The sequence below is a fragment of the Ambystoma mexicanum genome, chromosome 3q, assembly GCF_040938575.1.
Source record: "Ambystoma mexicanum isolate Mex_15411 chromosome 3q, UKY_AmexF1_1, whole genome shotgun sequence".
Classification (NCBI taxonomy): Eukaryota; Metazoa; Chordata; class Amphibia; order Caudata; family Ambystomatidae; genus Ambystoma; species Ambystoma mexicanum.
Window position 1 is genome coordinate 812,590,616 of NC_090926.1, and position 15,302 is coordinate 812,605,917.

A 15,302-nucleotide genomic window follows, 5' to 3' on the forward strand; every position below is an offset into this window, starting at 1 on the left:
TCAGTGGAGAAGCTATGGTCCCATAGTTCTCAATGAAATTCCTGTAATACCCAGTGAGGCCTAGAAAAGCTCTCACTTGGGTTTGAGTAGTTGGTGTTGTCCAATTTTGCACAGCTTCAATCTTGCTGGGCAAAGGCCTTATTTCTCCACCTCCTACCTCATGTCCAAGGTAGACCACTTTACTTTGACCAATCTGGCACTTACTGGCTTTGATTGTCAAATGGGCCTGTTTCAGAGCCTGCAACACATGTCCTAGGTGGTTCACATGTTCTTCCCAGGAGTGGCTGAAGACTGCAATGTCATCCAAGTATGCCATGCAGAAATCTTCCATCCCAGCCAGAACTTGGTTCACCATCCTTTGGAATGTGGCAGGTGCATTTTTCAGTCCAAAAGGCATGACCTTAAACTGGTACAAGCCAACTGGGGTTGAAAATGCAGTTTTCTCCTTGGCATGGTCTGTCAGGGCTATTTGCCAATAGCCTGACGTCAGGTCAAATGTGCTGAGGTACTTGGCTGCACCAAGTTTATCCACCAACTCATCTGTCCTGGGCAAAGGGTGGGCATCAGTCTTGGTGACTGCATTTAGAGCTCTATAGTCCACACAGAATCTCAAGTCTTTGGATCCTGCCTTTGGTACTAACACAACTGGGCTAGACCATGGACTAGTAGAGGGTTCTATTACCCCGAGATCAAGCATCTTCTTGACCTCTCCTTTGATGTGGGCTCTGATATGTTCTGACATTCTGTATCCTCTGCTTTTGACTGGCAGACAGTCACCAGTGAGTATCTCATGCTGGCCCCAAGGGGTCAAGCCTGGTGACAGTGAGAACAGGGAGGCAAACTGATTTAACATAGATTTGCACTCCTCTTGTTGCTCAGGTGTCAGGTCTGAAGAGAGATTGACTCCTTCAACTTTTTCATCTAAAGGTACACCTCTGAGGAGATCAGGGAGAGATTCACTCTCTTCCTCCTCTGCAGCTGAAGCTAGGAGCAAGGCTCCTACATCAGGTCTGGAGATGTAGGCTTTTAGTCGGTTGGTGTGGAAGACTCTAGGAGCTTCCCTGGGTCTGCCCAGATCCACCAGATAGTTGACCTCTCCAAGTTTTCCCACAACCTTGAAGGGTCCCATCCATTTGTCTTGCAAGGCCCTCTGCCTTGTTGGGAGCATAACTAGAACTAGCTGGTCTTGAGTAAACTCAACCATGTTAGCCTTCTGGTCGTGCCAATGTTTGACCAGGGCTTGACCAGCTTTCAAGTTGTCACTTGCTTCTGCCATCATGTGTGACATTCTCCTCCGGAGACCTATCACATAGTCAGTCACTCTGACTGGCTTGAGGGGAGGAGCACCTTCCAACCCCTCCTTAATCAGGGCCAATGGACCTCTGACTGGATGGCCATAGAGAAGCTCAAAGGGAGAATAACCTACTCCCTCCTGAGGGACTTCTCTATAAGCAAAGAGAAGGCATGGCAGTAGAAGGTCCCACTTTTTCTTAAGGGGTTCTTCCAAAGCACCTATCATGCTCTTCATGGTTCTGTTAAACCTTTCAACCAACCCGTTTGTCTGAGGGTGGTAGGCGGTTGAGAACTTGTAGGTAACTCCACAGGTTTTCCACATGGCCTTCATGTAGTGGGACATAAAGTTTGACCCCCTGTCAGAGATTACCTCCTTAGGAAACCCAACCCTGGTAAAAATACCAAGGAGGGCCTTAGCCACAGCCGGAGCTGTAACAGTCCTCATAGGAATGGCCTCCGGGTACCTAGTAGCATGGTCTACTACAACAAGGATAAACCTGTTGCCTGAGGAGGTTGGAGGATCAAGGGGACCAACAATGTCAATCCCTACCCTCTCAAATGGGACTCCCACAACTGGGAGAGGCACTAAAGGTGCCACATTCTTGGAACCAACCTTACCAGAAGTCTGGCAGGTATGGCAGCTCTTACAATATCTATCTACTTCGGCCCCCATCTTTGGCCAATAAAAGTAGAGTGAGAGCCTTTCCTTGGTCTTCTTGAAACTCAAGTGGCCAGCCAAAGGTATCTCATGGGCTAGTTGTAAGAACTGTTGTCTGTTTTCCTGTGGGACTACAAGGCGTTTGTAGTCTCCAGGTTCAGACTCAGTGGGTTCACTGTAGAAGAGGCCATCTTCCCAGTGCAACCTATACTTCCCAGGCTCTTGCCCATCAGCTTGAGAAGCTGCCTGGTGGCGGAGACCCTCCAGAGTTGGACATTCTCTTTGCCCCTTACGAAAAGCTGCCCTGCTAGGCCCACCTTCTGCCAGTAAAGACTGCAGCTCAGGATGGTCCTCAGGGTCCAAATCTCCAATAAGGTTGGGGCCTCCTTCTAGCTCTTCCTCAGAGTCTAGCTCAACCACACAGGGTTGTACCTCCCTCTCAGCCTCAGCTGGAGGTGGAGTTACAGGTGTAACTTTGGACAACCTAGGGGAAGTCCTTGTTGGAAGCACTGGAGTGCTTGCTGCTGGCTTTTTCCTAGGAGTCTTGGGTTGCCCCTTTGCTCCTGATCTGGTAGTTACTGCAGTAAGTTGCTCCAGTGGTAGAGGAGTGATTTCTGTCATCATCTCCTGAGATAACCCTCTCAGGGTTTTCTCCCTTGCAGGTTTTGTGAGTTCCTGAAACCTTTTGCTAGGAGGTCTGGGGGTATGAGATACAACTCCAAGAGCTTTGAGGTCATTACCCAACAGAACCCTACCTGGCACTTCACATTGTACACTGACAGGTATTTTTACAGCCATATCATTACATTGGATGAGAACTGGTAACTGGGGACACATCTGCACAGGCCCACCAGCTAACTTGGTGAGGCATTTGGGTGCCTTAGCAACATCCTCTGCCTTGAAAAATGATTCATCCACCACAGTTATGCTGGCTCCAGTGTCCCTAATGGCAGGAGTCTCCTGACCATTCACCTGGACACTGTCCTTATAATACTCTTTAGTATTATCTGGGATAGAGTTATAGACATCTAAATTCTGTTGCTCCCACAACCCCAGAGAGACTAAAGAAACACTAGCTGAGACTCCAGTGGGTTCATCAGCTAGTAATAGAAAGTTTCCACTTGCCATGGGTACTTCCTCTTCTGGAGCGAAGGCTAAGGAGGCAAGCTGGACCCCTGAAGGTTTACCCTTACATCTGGGATCTCCTTTCACATGGTCAGTAGCCTTACAAACAAAGCATGAGCCAAAGGCTCGCTGGAATGGAGGCTTGTTCTGACCTCCTTCTGGTCTGGGACCAGAAGGTACACTAGCCTGATTTGGTTTCCCTTGTGGCTTACCCTTATAGTTTTGTTTGGGGCCCTCTTTGGAATTTGTAGTATTAGAATTCTCTTTGGAGTCCTTCTTAGACTGTTTTTCCCCATCCTTCTTCTGAGTTACCCCAGAATCCTTGTGAGTGGCCCTGTTGGCAACCCACAAGTCAGCAGCCTTAGCTAGCTTCCGGGAATCTAATTCCCTGGAATCAGCCAAGTGTTGTCTGAGCTCAGGAGAGCAGGCATCATAAATAGTCTCCAACATAAACAAATTCTTCATACCTTCATAAGTGTTCACCTTGTAACCCTTAATCCATCCCTCTAAGTTTTTCAAACATTCATTCACCCAGGTAGCCCAAGGGGTACCATCATGCTTTTTGAGGCTCCTAAACCTCTTAAGATACTGGGAAGGGGTCTTCCCAAACCTAGCTATCAAAGCTAGTTTCACACATTCATAGTCCTTCCTATCCTCCTCCCCCATCTCCATTACCACATCAGTTGCAACAGGGGGAAGCCTAGAGAACAACCAGGTGAGTAAGTCATTTCCTGTGATGTTCTGGAGCCCATGATTATATTCAAACAGAGACAACCAATCCAACACATCCAACTTAGGCTCATACATACCAACCAATTCTTTAGGCATCCGGGGTCTTTTAGGACTGGAACTTCTAGAGGAGCCAGAGAGAGAAACATTCTCAACAGATAATTTCTTCATTTCTAAGTCATACTTGAGCTCCATTTCCCTTAGCCTTAGTTCTTTGTCAGTTTGAGCATTCAGTTTCTTATACTCCAATTCTAGCTTCATTTTCTCTAGTTCAAAGTACTGAGGACTAAATGTGGGACCTGGTAAAGGTCCAGTAGGCACAGCAGGTAGAGCAGGCAGAGGCCTAGGGGGGACAGTTACAACAGCCTCACCCTCCTCTTCTGACTCTTCCTCAGAAACATCAACATTTTGTTCCATGTTAACTTCAACACTGTCATCTACAGTTGCTGGAGTGGTAGGTTCCTCTGAACCATCACCCAGACTTTGGTTAGCTAACAATCTTTCAATCAGCTCCATTTTCTTGCCCTTAGTCAGGAGATCCTTATGTTTACAGAGCACTCTTAAACAATCAGCAGTTTTGGCTGCAAGGGACTCTTGACTATAGCTTTCTATAACTGACATGTTAGAGGTTTTACTTTTTCAGTGCTAAGCTTTGTGGTTAGTTGCACTAAGGTATCTAAAGCACAATAAAATGTATACTCAATACAAATCCCACCGCTGTACACCAGTGTTAGGCAGAAACCTGTGCAGTTCCCTTGGGGAACACTGCAAAAGATTTAAGACTACAGGTAGAGCAGTAAACCCCTTTGGTAGCAGTCTGCACCACCCAGATTTACCTGGTAGCTGTGGCTGAGCAGTCAGACTTCTCTCAAGAAGAGTTAGGCAGTATGTAAAGTATACACAATATGTACCAAAACACAATAGCACAAGCAAACACTGACCAGAGCTTGGTTTCAAAAGTATATAGTTATTTATTTAAAATACACATAAGTTAAAAACACTCTAGCAAAAATATAGTAAAAGCACTTCAACACAGTTATAATGAAAGTAGATTCAATCCTTTCTCCTATCTAGACAACTCTAAGTAAACACCACTTAATTAAAACAGAGGTGAGTGCTTAACGTTAGATGACACTCTAGTAGTTTCCAAGAAAGGGAGAGAAAAAGCAGAAATGGGTTAGACACACCACTCTAAGGTCCAGAGCACTTGCAATAGGCTTAAAGAAGAATAAAGTCACAGGTGAGCAAAAGTCACTAGGCAGGGCCCACTCTTAGAGTAGCCGGAGCGAAAATGTGCCCAAGATCACACTGTTAGTTAGAGATTCAAAGTCTTGCAAAGAGTCAAAAAGAGGTTAGAGTGGCTCAGAAAGTTTAGCCAAAGTGTCCCAGGCACTCCCAGGTTCGAAAGCCGGGGACTAAATCTACCCCGTACAGTCGGTAGCAAGGGAAGCCAGGCAGAACACAGTACCTTAAGCGGAAAGGATCCTCCAGCGGTGGCAGTTGTTCCAGGCAGTGGCAGCAGGGCTCGACGTCGGTCAGGGGAGAAGAAGTTCTCGCTGAAGAGCAGAAGAAGAGGGTCGTTGCACTGCCCGGGAAGAAACCAGCCGCGGAGTCCTCCGGTTAAAGGGTTGGTACCGACTTTCGCGGTATGGGGGTAAAGTGTGGTATTCCGGTTGCCGGGGTGCTTGGCACAGGCAAGGCGGCCACGAGATACCTCAAAGAACGGAAAGAAGGCGAAAACTGGTTGTCCCCACCAGTCAAGGGAAGGAGCCACTCCGTTAAGAGTTCTCCTCGGTCGTCGGGAAAAAGTGGTGAGACGGTTCAGCAGGGCTCCACCGGGTGGTGTCGTCGAAGCAGGTCGGCTCAGCTCTTCCCTCGTCGGATTCTTGGTCCTGTGGCGACTTCTGAAGTCCCAGTCCCCAAAGCCCTGCTTTTATGCAGCAAACCCCCATTCACCCAGCCTAGCTGTCACTCAAACATGCTAAGTGGTGAGCCGGGCGGCTCACCACTTGGGCCAATCAGGACGGAGTGCGACTTGAGTTACCAAGGTAACTCAGTCCAGGGTGCCTAAATCCCCCTCCACCCCTCCTAAGTACCCCAGACAGAGTGGCACCACTTTGGAGGGCTTCTGTGGAGAAGCCCGCCAAAAGTGGAACAAAGGGCTCCACTTTGGGTCAGAGTTACAGAGGCGAACACCAACGCCATTTTAGAATCAAGTTTTGGCAAAAAGTCCCAACCGGAGTTATAAAAATAAATATATAAACCGGCGGTATGTTTAAGGCTACCGTAAATAATTAATTAAATGTGTTAGCCTAAAACAATGGGAAATCCCATAGGGAAATATTCGCGGTTGAATATAAAAAGTAGTTTCCACTGCCACCAGCCAAAACTCGATCAGGGGGGACGGAGACGTGCCCCCTCGACTAACAGACCCTGGGGCAATCGAATTGCCCCAGCCAGTACGTCCACAATATGATGGTTTGTACTGGTTCTGTTCAGGATTCAAGACTAGCAAAGTCTTTGGTGACTTTACATGCCCTGGGAGACAGTAGTCAGTCCCAGGGTATGGAGTCTATGTTGGGGAGTCCCTAGGACACCCCTGGGTCACGGCACAGAGGGTGCTGTGTGACCCACATCACAAAAATACATGAGGCCCTATGGAGTAAGAGACCCCATAGCCCATTCAACACAAGGTTTAACCAAGAAAACACACTTCAACATGTCCAAGAGTGAGGGTAAAAGAGTCTCACTCTTGGCAGGAGAAAAAAATTAAACCCCAGAAATCCAGCAAAGCTGCTGGGGGACTCACTAGGTAGGGAAATTCAGCCTAAACAGAGAATTCTCCCTAACAGGCTAGTTCCCATTAGATGAAAGGACCTTTCTGCCTCTCCTGGTCGGAGGGCCGTTTCACTAATGGGAACCTTCCTTCTGAGTGTGAATGGGTTCCCATTAGACAAGGGGACCTTTCTGCCTCTACAGGTCGGAGGGCTGTTTCTCTAATGGGAAATAGCTGCTTCATTGTGAGTGAGCTAGTTCCCATTAGACGAGAGCACCATTCTGCCTCTGCAGGTCGGGGGCCGTTTCTCTAATGGGAACTAGCCTTCTCAGTGTGAATGGGCTAGTTCCCATTAGACGAAAGGACCTTTCTGCCTCTGCAGGTCGTAGGGCCGTTTCTCTAATGGGAAATAGCTGCTCCAGTGTGAATGGGCTAGTTCCCATTAGACAAGAGGTCCTTTCTGCCTCTGCAGCTCGGGGGCTGTTTCTCTAATGGGAACTAGCCTTCTCAGTGTGAATGGGCTAGTTCCCATTAGATGAGAGGAAACTTTCTGCCTCTGCAGGTCAGTGGCCGTTTCTCTAACAGGGAATAGCTGCTTCAGTGTGAGTGGGCTAGTTCCCATTAGATGAAAGGACCTTTCTGCCTCTCCTGGTCGGAGGGCCGTTTCACTAATGGGAACCTTCCTTCTGAGTGTGAATGGGTTCCCATTAGACAAGGGGACCTTTCTGCCTCTACAGGTCGGAGGGCTGTTTCTCTAATGGGAAATAGCTGCTTCATTGTGAGTGAGCTAGTTCCCATTAGACGAGAGCACCTTTCTGCCTCTCCAGGTCAGAGGGCTGTTTCTCTAATGAGAAATTGCTGCTTCAGTGTGAGTGGGCTAGTTCCCATTAGACGGGAGGACCTTTCTGCCTCTGCAGGTCAGAGGGCCGTTTCTCTAATGGGAACTAGCCTTCTCAGTGTGAAGGGGCTAGTTCCCATTAGACGAGAGTAAGCTTTCTGCCTCTGCAGGTCGGAGGGCCGTTTCTCTAATGGGAACTAGCCTTCTCAGTTTAAATGGGCTAGTTCCCATTAGACGAGAGGACCTTTCTGCCTCTGCAGGTCGGGGGCCGTTTCTCTAATGGGAACTTGCATTCTCAGTGTGAATGGGCTAGTTCCCATTCGACGAAAGGACCTTTCTACCTCTGCAGGTCAGAGGGCCATTTCTCTAATGGGAAATAGCTGCTTCAGTGTGAATGGGCAAGTTCCCATTAGACGAGAGGACCTTTCTGCCTCTGCAGGTCGAAGGGTCGTTTCTCTAATGGGAACTAGCCTTCTCAGTGTGAATGGGCTAATTCCCATTAGACGAAAGGACCTGTCTGCCTCTGCAGGTCGGAGGGCCATTTCTCTAATGGGAAATAGCTGCTTCAGTGTAAATGGGATAGTTCCCATTGGACAAGAGGACCTTTCTGCCTCTGCAGGTCAGAGGGCCGTTTCTCTAATGTAAAATAGCTGCTTCAGTGTGAGTGGGCTAGTTCCCATTATACGAGAGGACCTTTCTGCCTCTGCAGGTCAGATGGCCATTTCTCTAATGGGAAATAGTTGCATAAGTGTGAGTGGGCTAGTATCACATTAGACAAAAGGACCTTTCTGCCTCTGCAGGTCGGAGGGCCGTTTCTCTAATGGGAAATAGCTGCTTCAGTGTGAATGGGCTAGTTCCCATTAGACAAGAGGTCCTTTCTGCCTCTGTAGCTCGGGGCCGTTTCTCTAATGGGAACTAGCCTTCTCAGTGTGAAGGGGCTAGTTCCCATTAGACGAGAGTAAGCTTTCTGCCTCTGCAGGTCGGAGGGCCGTTTCTCTAATTGGAGCTAAGCTTTTCGGTGTGAATGGGCTAGTTCCCATTAGATGAGAGGACCTTTCTGCCTCTGCAGGTCGGGGGCCATTTCTCTAATGGGAACTAGCCTTCTCAGTGTGAGTGGGCTAGTTCCCATTAGACGAAAGGACCTTTCTGCCTCTGCAGGTCGTAGGGCCGTTTCTCTAATGGGAAATAGCTGCTTCAGTGTGAATGGGCTATTTCCTATTAGACAAGAGGTCCTTTCTGCCTCTGCAGCTCGGGGGCCGTTTCTCTAATGGGAACTAGCCTTCTCAGTGTGAATGGTCTAGTCCCCATTAGACGAAAGGAAACTTTCTGCCTCTGCAGGTCAGTGGCCGTTTCTCTAACGGGGAATAGCTGCTTCAGTGTGAGTGGGCTAGTTAGACGAGAGGACCTTTCTGCCTCTGCAGGTCGGAGGGCCGTTTCTCTAATGGGAACCAGCCTTCTCAGAGTGAATGGGTTCCTATTAGACGAGAGGACCTTTCTGCCTCTACAGGTCGAAGGGCTGTTTCTCTAATGCGAAATAGCTGCTTCATTGTGAGTGAGCTAGTCCCCATTAGACAAGAGCACCTTTCTGCCTCTCCAGGTCAGAGAGCCGTTTCTCTAATGGAAAATAGCTGCTTCAGTGTGAATGGGCTAGTTCCCATTAGAAGAGAGGACGTTTCTGCCTCAGCAGGTCGGGGGCCATTTCTATAATGGGAACTAGCCTTCTCAGTGTGAATGGGCTAGTTCCTATTAGACGAGAGGACATTTCTGCCTCTGCAGGTCGCAGAGCCAATTCTCTAATGGGGAATTGCTGCTTCAGCGTGAGTGGGCTAGTTCCCATTAGACAAAAGGACCTTTCTACCTCTGCAGGTCGTAGGGCCGTTTCTCTAATCGGAAATAGCTGCTTCAGTGTGAATGGGCTAGTTCCCATTAGACAAGAGGTCCTTTCTGCCTCTGCAGCTCGGGGGCCGTTTCTCTAATGGGAACTAGCCTTCTCAGTGTGAATGGTCTAGTCCCCATTAGACGAGAGGAAACTTTCTGCCTCTGCAGGTCAGTGGCCGTTTATCTAACGGGGAATAGCTGCTTCAGTGTGAGTGGGCTAGTTCCCATTAGACGAAAGGACCTTTTTGCCTCTGCAGGTAGGAGGGCCGTTTCTCTAATGGGAACTAGCCTTCTCAGTGTGAATGGGCTAGTTCCCATTAGACGAGAGGACCTTTCTGCCTCTCCAGGTCAGAGAGCCGTTTCTGTAATGTAAAATAGCTGCTTCAGTGTGAATGGGCTAGTTCCCATTAGACGAGAGGACCTTTCTGCCTCACCAATTCGGATGGCCGTTTCTCTAATGGGAACTAGCCTTCTCAGTGTGACAGGGCTAGTTCCCATTAGACGAGAGGACCTTTCTGCCTCTCCAGGTCAGAGGGCCGTTTCTCTAATGGGAACCAGACTTCTCAGTGTGAACGGGTTCCCATTAGATGAGAGGACCTTACTGCTTCTACAGGTCGGAGGGCTGTTTCTCTAATGGGAAATAGCTGCTTCATTGTGAGTGAGCTAGTTCCCATTAGACGAGAGCACCTTTCTGCCTCTCCATGTCAGAGGGCTGTTTCTCTAATGGGAACTAGCCTTCTCAGTGTAAATGGGCTAGTTCCCATTAGACGAGAGGACCTTTCTGCCTCTGCAGGTCGGGGGCCGTTTCTCTAATGGGAACTAGCATTCTCAGTGTGAATGGGCTAGTTCCCATTAGACAAAAGGACCTTTCTGCCTCTGCAGGTCGTAGGGCCGTTTCTCTAATGGGAAATAGCTGCTCCAGTGTGAATGGGCTAGTTCCCATTAGACAAGAGGTCCTTTCTGCCTCTGCAGCTCGGGGGCTGTTTCTCTAATGGGAACTAGCCTTCTCAGCGTGAATGGGCTAGTTCCCATTAGATGAGAGGAAACTTTCTGCCTCTGCAGGTCAGTGGCCGTTTCTCTAACAGGGAATAGCTGCTTCAGTGTGAGTGGGCTAGTTCCCATTAGATGAAAGGACCTTTCTGCCTCTGCAGGGCGGAGGGCCGTTTCTCTAATGGGAAATAGCTGCTTCAGTGTGATTGGGCTAGTTCCCATTAGATGAGAGGACCTTTCTGCCTCTGCAGGTAAGAGGGCCGTTTCTCTAATGGGAAATAGCTGCTTCAGTGTGAATGGGCTAGTTCCCATTAGACGAGAGGACCTTTCTGTCTCTCCAGGTCGGAGGGCAGTTTCTTTAATGGGAACTAGCCTTCTCAGTGTGAATGGGCTAGTTCCCATTAGACGAGAGGACCTTTCTGCCTCTGCAGGTCGGAGGGCCGTTTTACTAATGGGAACATTCCTTCTCAGTGTGAACGGGTTCCCATTAGACAAGGGGACCTTTCTGCCTCTACAGGTCGGAGGTCTGTTTCTCTAATGGGAAATAGCTGCTTCATTGTGAGTGAGCTAGTTCCCATTAGACGAGAGCACCTTTCTGCCTCTCCAGGTCAGAGGGCTGTTTTTCTAATGAGAAATTGCTGCTTCAGTGTGAGTGGGCTAGTTCCCATTAGACGGGAGGACCTTTCTGCCTCTACAGGTCAGAGGGCCGTTTCTCTAATGGGAACTAGCTTTCTCAGTGTAAATGGGCTAGTTCCCATTAGACGAGAGGACATTTCTGCCTCTGCAGGTCGGGGGCCGTTTCTCTAATGGGAACTATCATTCTCACTGTGAATGGGCTAGTTCCCATTAGACGAGAGGACATTTCTGCCTCTGCAGGTCGGGGGCCGTTTCTCTAATGGGAACTATCATTCTCAGTGTGAATGGGCTAGTTCCCATTAGACGAAAGGACCTTTCTGCCTCTGCAGGTCGTAGGGCCGTTTCTCTAATGGGAAATAGCTGCTTCAGTGTGAATGGGCTAGTTCCCATTAGACAAGACGTCCTTTCTGCCTCTGCAGCTCGGGGGCCGTTTCTCTAATGGGAACTAGCCTTATCAGTGTGAATGGGCTCATTCCCATTAGACGAGAGGACATTTCTGCCTCTGCAGGTCGGAGGACCAATTCTCTAATGGGGAATAGCTGCTTCAGTATGAATGGGCTAGTTCCCATTAGATGAAAGGACCTTTCTGTCTCTGCAGGTCGGAGGGCCGTTTCTCTAATGGGAAATAGCTGCTTCAGTGTGAATGGGCTAGTTCCCATTAGACGAGAGGACCTTTCTGCCTCTGCAGGTCGGAGGGCCGTTTCTCTAATGGGAACCAGCCTTCTCAGTGTGAATGGGTTCCCATTAGATGAGAGGACCTTTCTGCCTCTACAGGTCGAAGGGCTGTTTCTCTAATGGGAAATAGCTGCTTCATTGTGAGTGAGCTAGTTCCCATTAGACGAGAGCACCTTTCTGCCTCTCCAGGTCAGAGGGCTGTTTCTCTAATGAGAAATTGCTGCTTCAGTGTGAGTGGGCTAGTTCCCATTAGACGAGAGGTCTTTTCTGCCCCTGCAGGTCGGAGGGCCGTTTCTCTAACGGGAACTAGCCTTCTCAGTTTAAATGGGCTAGTTCCCATTAGACGAGAGGACCTTTCTGCCTCTGCAGGTCGGGGGCCGTTTCTCTAATGGGAACTTGCATTCTCAGTGTGAATGGGCTAGTTCCCATTAGACGAAAGGACCTTTCTGCCTCTGCAGGTCGGATGGCCATTTCTCTAATGGGAAATAGCTGCTTCAGTGTAAATGGGATAGTTCCCATTAGACAAGAGGACCTTTCTGCCTCTGCAGGTCAGAGGGCCGTTTCTCTAATGTAAAATAGCTGCTTCAGTGTGAGTGGGCTAGTTCCCATTAGACGAGAGGACCTTTCTGCCTCTGCAGGTCAGATGGCCATTTCTCCAATGGGAAATAGTTGCATCAGTGTGAGTGGGCTAGTTCCCATTAGACAAAAGGACCTTTCTGCCTCTGCAGGTCGGAGGGCCCTTTCTCTAATGGGAAATAGCTGCTTCAGTGTGAATGGGCTAGTTCCCATTAGACAAGACGTCCTTTCTGCCTCTGCAGCTCGGGGGCCGTTTCTCTAATGGGAACTAGCCTTCTCAGTGTGAATGGGCTCGTTCCCATTAGACGAGAGGACATTTCTGCCTCTGCAGGTCGGAGGACCAATTCTCTAATGGGGAATAGCTGCTTCAGTGTGAATGGGCTAGTTCCCATTAGAAAAGAGGTCCTTTCTGCCTCTGCAGCTAGAGGGCCGTTTCTCTAATGGGAACTAGCCTTCTCAGTGTAAATGGGCTAGTTCCCATTAGACAAGAGGAAACTTTCTGCCTCTGCAGGTCAGTGGCCGTTTCTCTAACGGGGAATATTTGCTTCAGTGTGAGTGGGCTAGTTCCCATTAGATAAAAGGACGTTTCTGCCTCTGCAGGTCGGAGGGCCGTTTCTCTAATGGGAAATAGCTGCTTCAGTGGGATTGGGCTAGTTCCCATTAGATGAGAGGACCTTTCTGCCTCTGCAGGTAAGAGGGCCGTTTCTCTAATGGGAAATAGCTGCTTCAGTGTGAATGGGCTAGTTCCCATTAGACGAGAGGACCTTTCTGCCTCTGCAGGTCGGAGGGCCGTTTCTCTAATGGGAACCAGCCTTCTCAGTGTGAGTGGGTTCCCATTAGACGAGAGGACCTTTCTGCCTCTACAGGTCGAAGGGCTGTTTCTCTAATGGGAAATAGCTGCTTCATTGTGAGTGAGCTAGTTCTCATTAGACGAGAGCGCCTTTCTGCCTCTCCAGGTCAGAGGGCTGTTTCTCTAATGGGAACCAGCCTTCTCAGTGTGAATGGGTTCCCATTAGACAAGAGGACCTTTCTGCCTCTGCAGGTCGGAGGGCCGTTTCTCTAATGGGAACCAGCCTTCTCAGTGTGAATGGGTTCCCATTAGACGAGAGGACCTTTCTGCCTCTGCAGGTCGGGGGCCGTTTCTCTAATGGGAACTTGCATTCTCAGTGTGAATGAGCTAGTTCCCATTAGACGAAAGGACCTTTCTGCCTCTGCAGGTCGGAAGGCCATTTCTATAATGGGAAATAGCTGCTTCAGTGTGAATGGGCTAGTTCCCATTAGACGAGAGGACCTTTCTGCCTCTGCAGGTCAAAGGGTCGTTTCTCTAATGGGAACTAGCCTTCTCAGTGTGAATGGGCTAGTTCCCATTAGACGAAAGGACCTGTCTGCCTCTGCAGGTCGGAGGACCAATTCTCTAATGGGGAATAGCTGCTTCAGTGTGAATGGGCTAGTTCCCATTAGAAAAGAGGTCCTTTCTGCCTCTGCAGCTCAGGGCCGTTTCTCTAATGGGAACTAGCCTTCTCAGTGTGAATGGGCTAGTTCCCATTAGACAAGAGGAAACTTTCTGCCTCTGCAGGTCAGTGGCCGTTTCTCTAACGGGGAATATATGCTTCACTGTGAGTGGGCTAGTTCCCATTAGATGAAAGGACCTTTCTGCCTCTGCAGGTCGGAGGGCCGTTTCTCTAATGGCAAATAGCTGCTTCAGTGGGATTGGGCTAGTTCCCATTAGATGAGAGGACCTTTCTGCCTCTGCAGGTAAGAGGGCCATTTCTCTAATGGGAAATAGCTGCTTCAGTGTGAATGGGCTAGTTCCCATTAGACGAGAGGACCTTTCTGCCTCTGCAGGTCGGAGGGCCGTTTCTCTAATGGGAACCAGCCTTCTCAGTGTGAGTGGGTTCCGATTAGACGAGAGGACCTTTCTGCCTCTACAGGTCGAAGGGCTGTTTCTCTAATGGGAAATAGCTGCTTCATTGTGAGTGAGCTAGTTCTCATTAGACGAGAGCACCTTTCTGCCTCTCCAAGTCAGAGGGCTGTTTCTCTAATGAGAAATTGCTGCTTCAGTGTGAGTGGGCTAGTTCCATTAGACGAGAGGTCCTTTCTGCCTCTGCAGGTCGGAGGGCCGTTTCTCTAATGGGAACTAGCCTTCTCAGTTTAAATGGGCTAGTTCCCATTAGACGAAAGGACCTGTCTGCCTGTGCAGGTCGGAGGGCCATTTCTCTAATGGGAAATAGCTGCTTCAGTGTAAATGGGATAGTTCCCATTAGACAAGAGGACCTTTCTGCCTCTGCAGGTCGGAGGGCCTTTTCTCTAATGGGAAATAGCTACTTCGGTGTGAGTGGGCTAGTTCCCATTAGACAAGAGGAACTTTCTGCCTCTGCAGGTCAGAGGGCCGTTTCTCTAATGTAAAATAGCTGCTTCAGTGTGAGTGGGCTAGTTCCCATTAGACGAGAGGACCTTTCTGCCTCTGCAGGTCGGAGGGCCGTTTCTCTAATGGGAAATAGCCTTCTCAGTGTGAATGGGCTAGTTCCCATTGGACGAGAGGTCCTTTCTGCCTCTGCAGGTCGGAGGGCCGTTTCTCTAATGGCAAATAGCTGCTTCAGTGTGAGTGGGCTATTTCCCATTAGACAAGAGGTCCTTTCTGCCTCTGCAGCTCGGGGGGCATTTCTCTAATGAGAACTAGCCTTCTCAGTGTGAATGGGCTAGTTCCCATTAGACGAGAGGAAACTTTATGCCTCTGCAGGTCAGAGGGCCCTTTCTCTAATTGGAGCTAAGCTTCTCGGTGTGAATGGGCTAGTTTCCATTAGACGAGAGGACCTTTCTGCCTCTGCAGCTCGGGGGCCATTTCTCTAATGGGAACTAGCCTTCTCAGTATGAATGGGCTAGTTCCCAATAGACGAGAGGACATTTCTGCCTCTGCAGGTCGCAGAACATCTAAACAGAGGAATGTACCCTTGCTAATAATTATTTTCATATTATTTCTTTTTTTTCCCAACTTGTTTCAAATAATAAATTAATATCTTTCAGAGGTTTCCGAATTATAGAAATCCTAAAATGGGATCTGCCGCTGTTCTTATATAACCACCCAAATAGTAAAGTAGCTATGTGTTTCAAAAGACAAACATTACGGT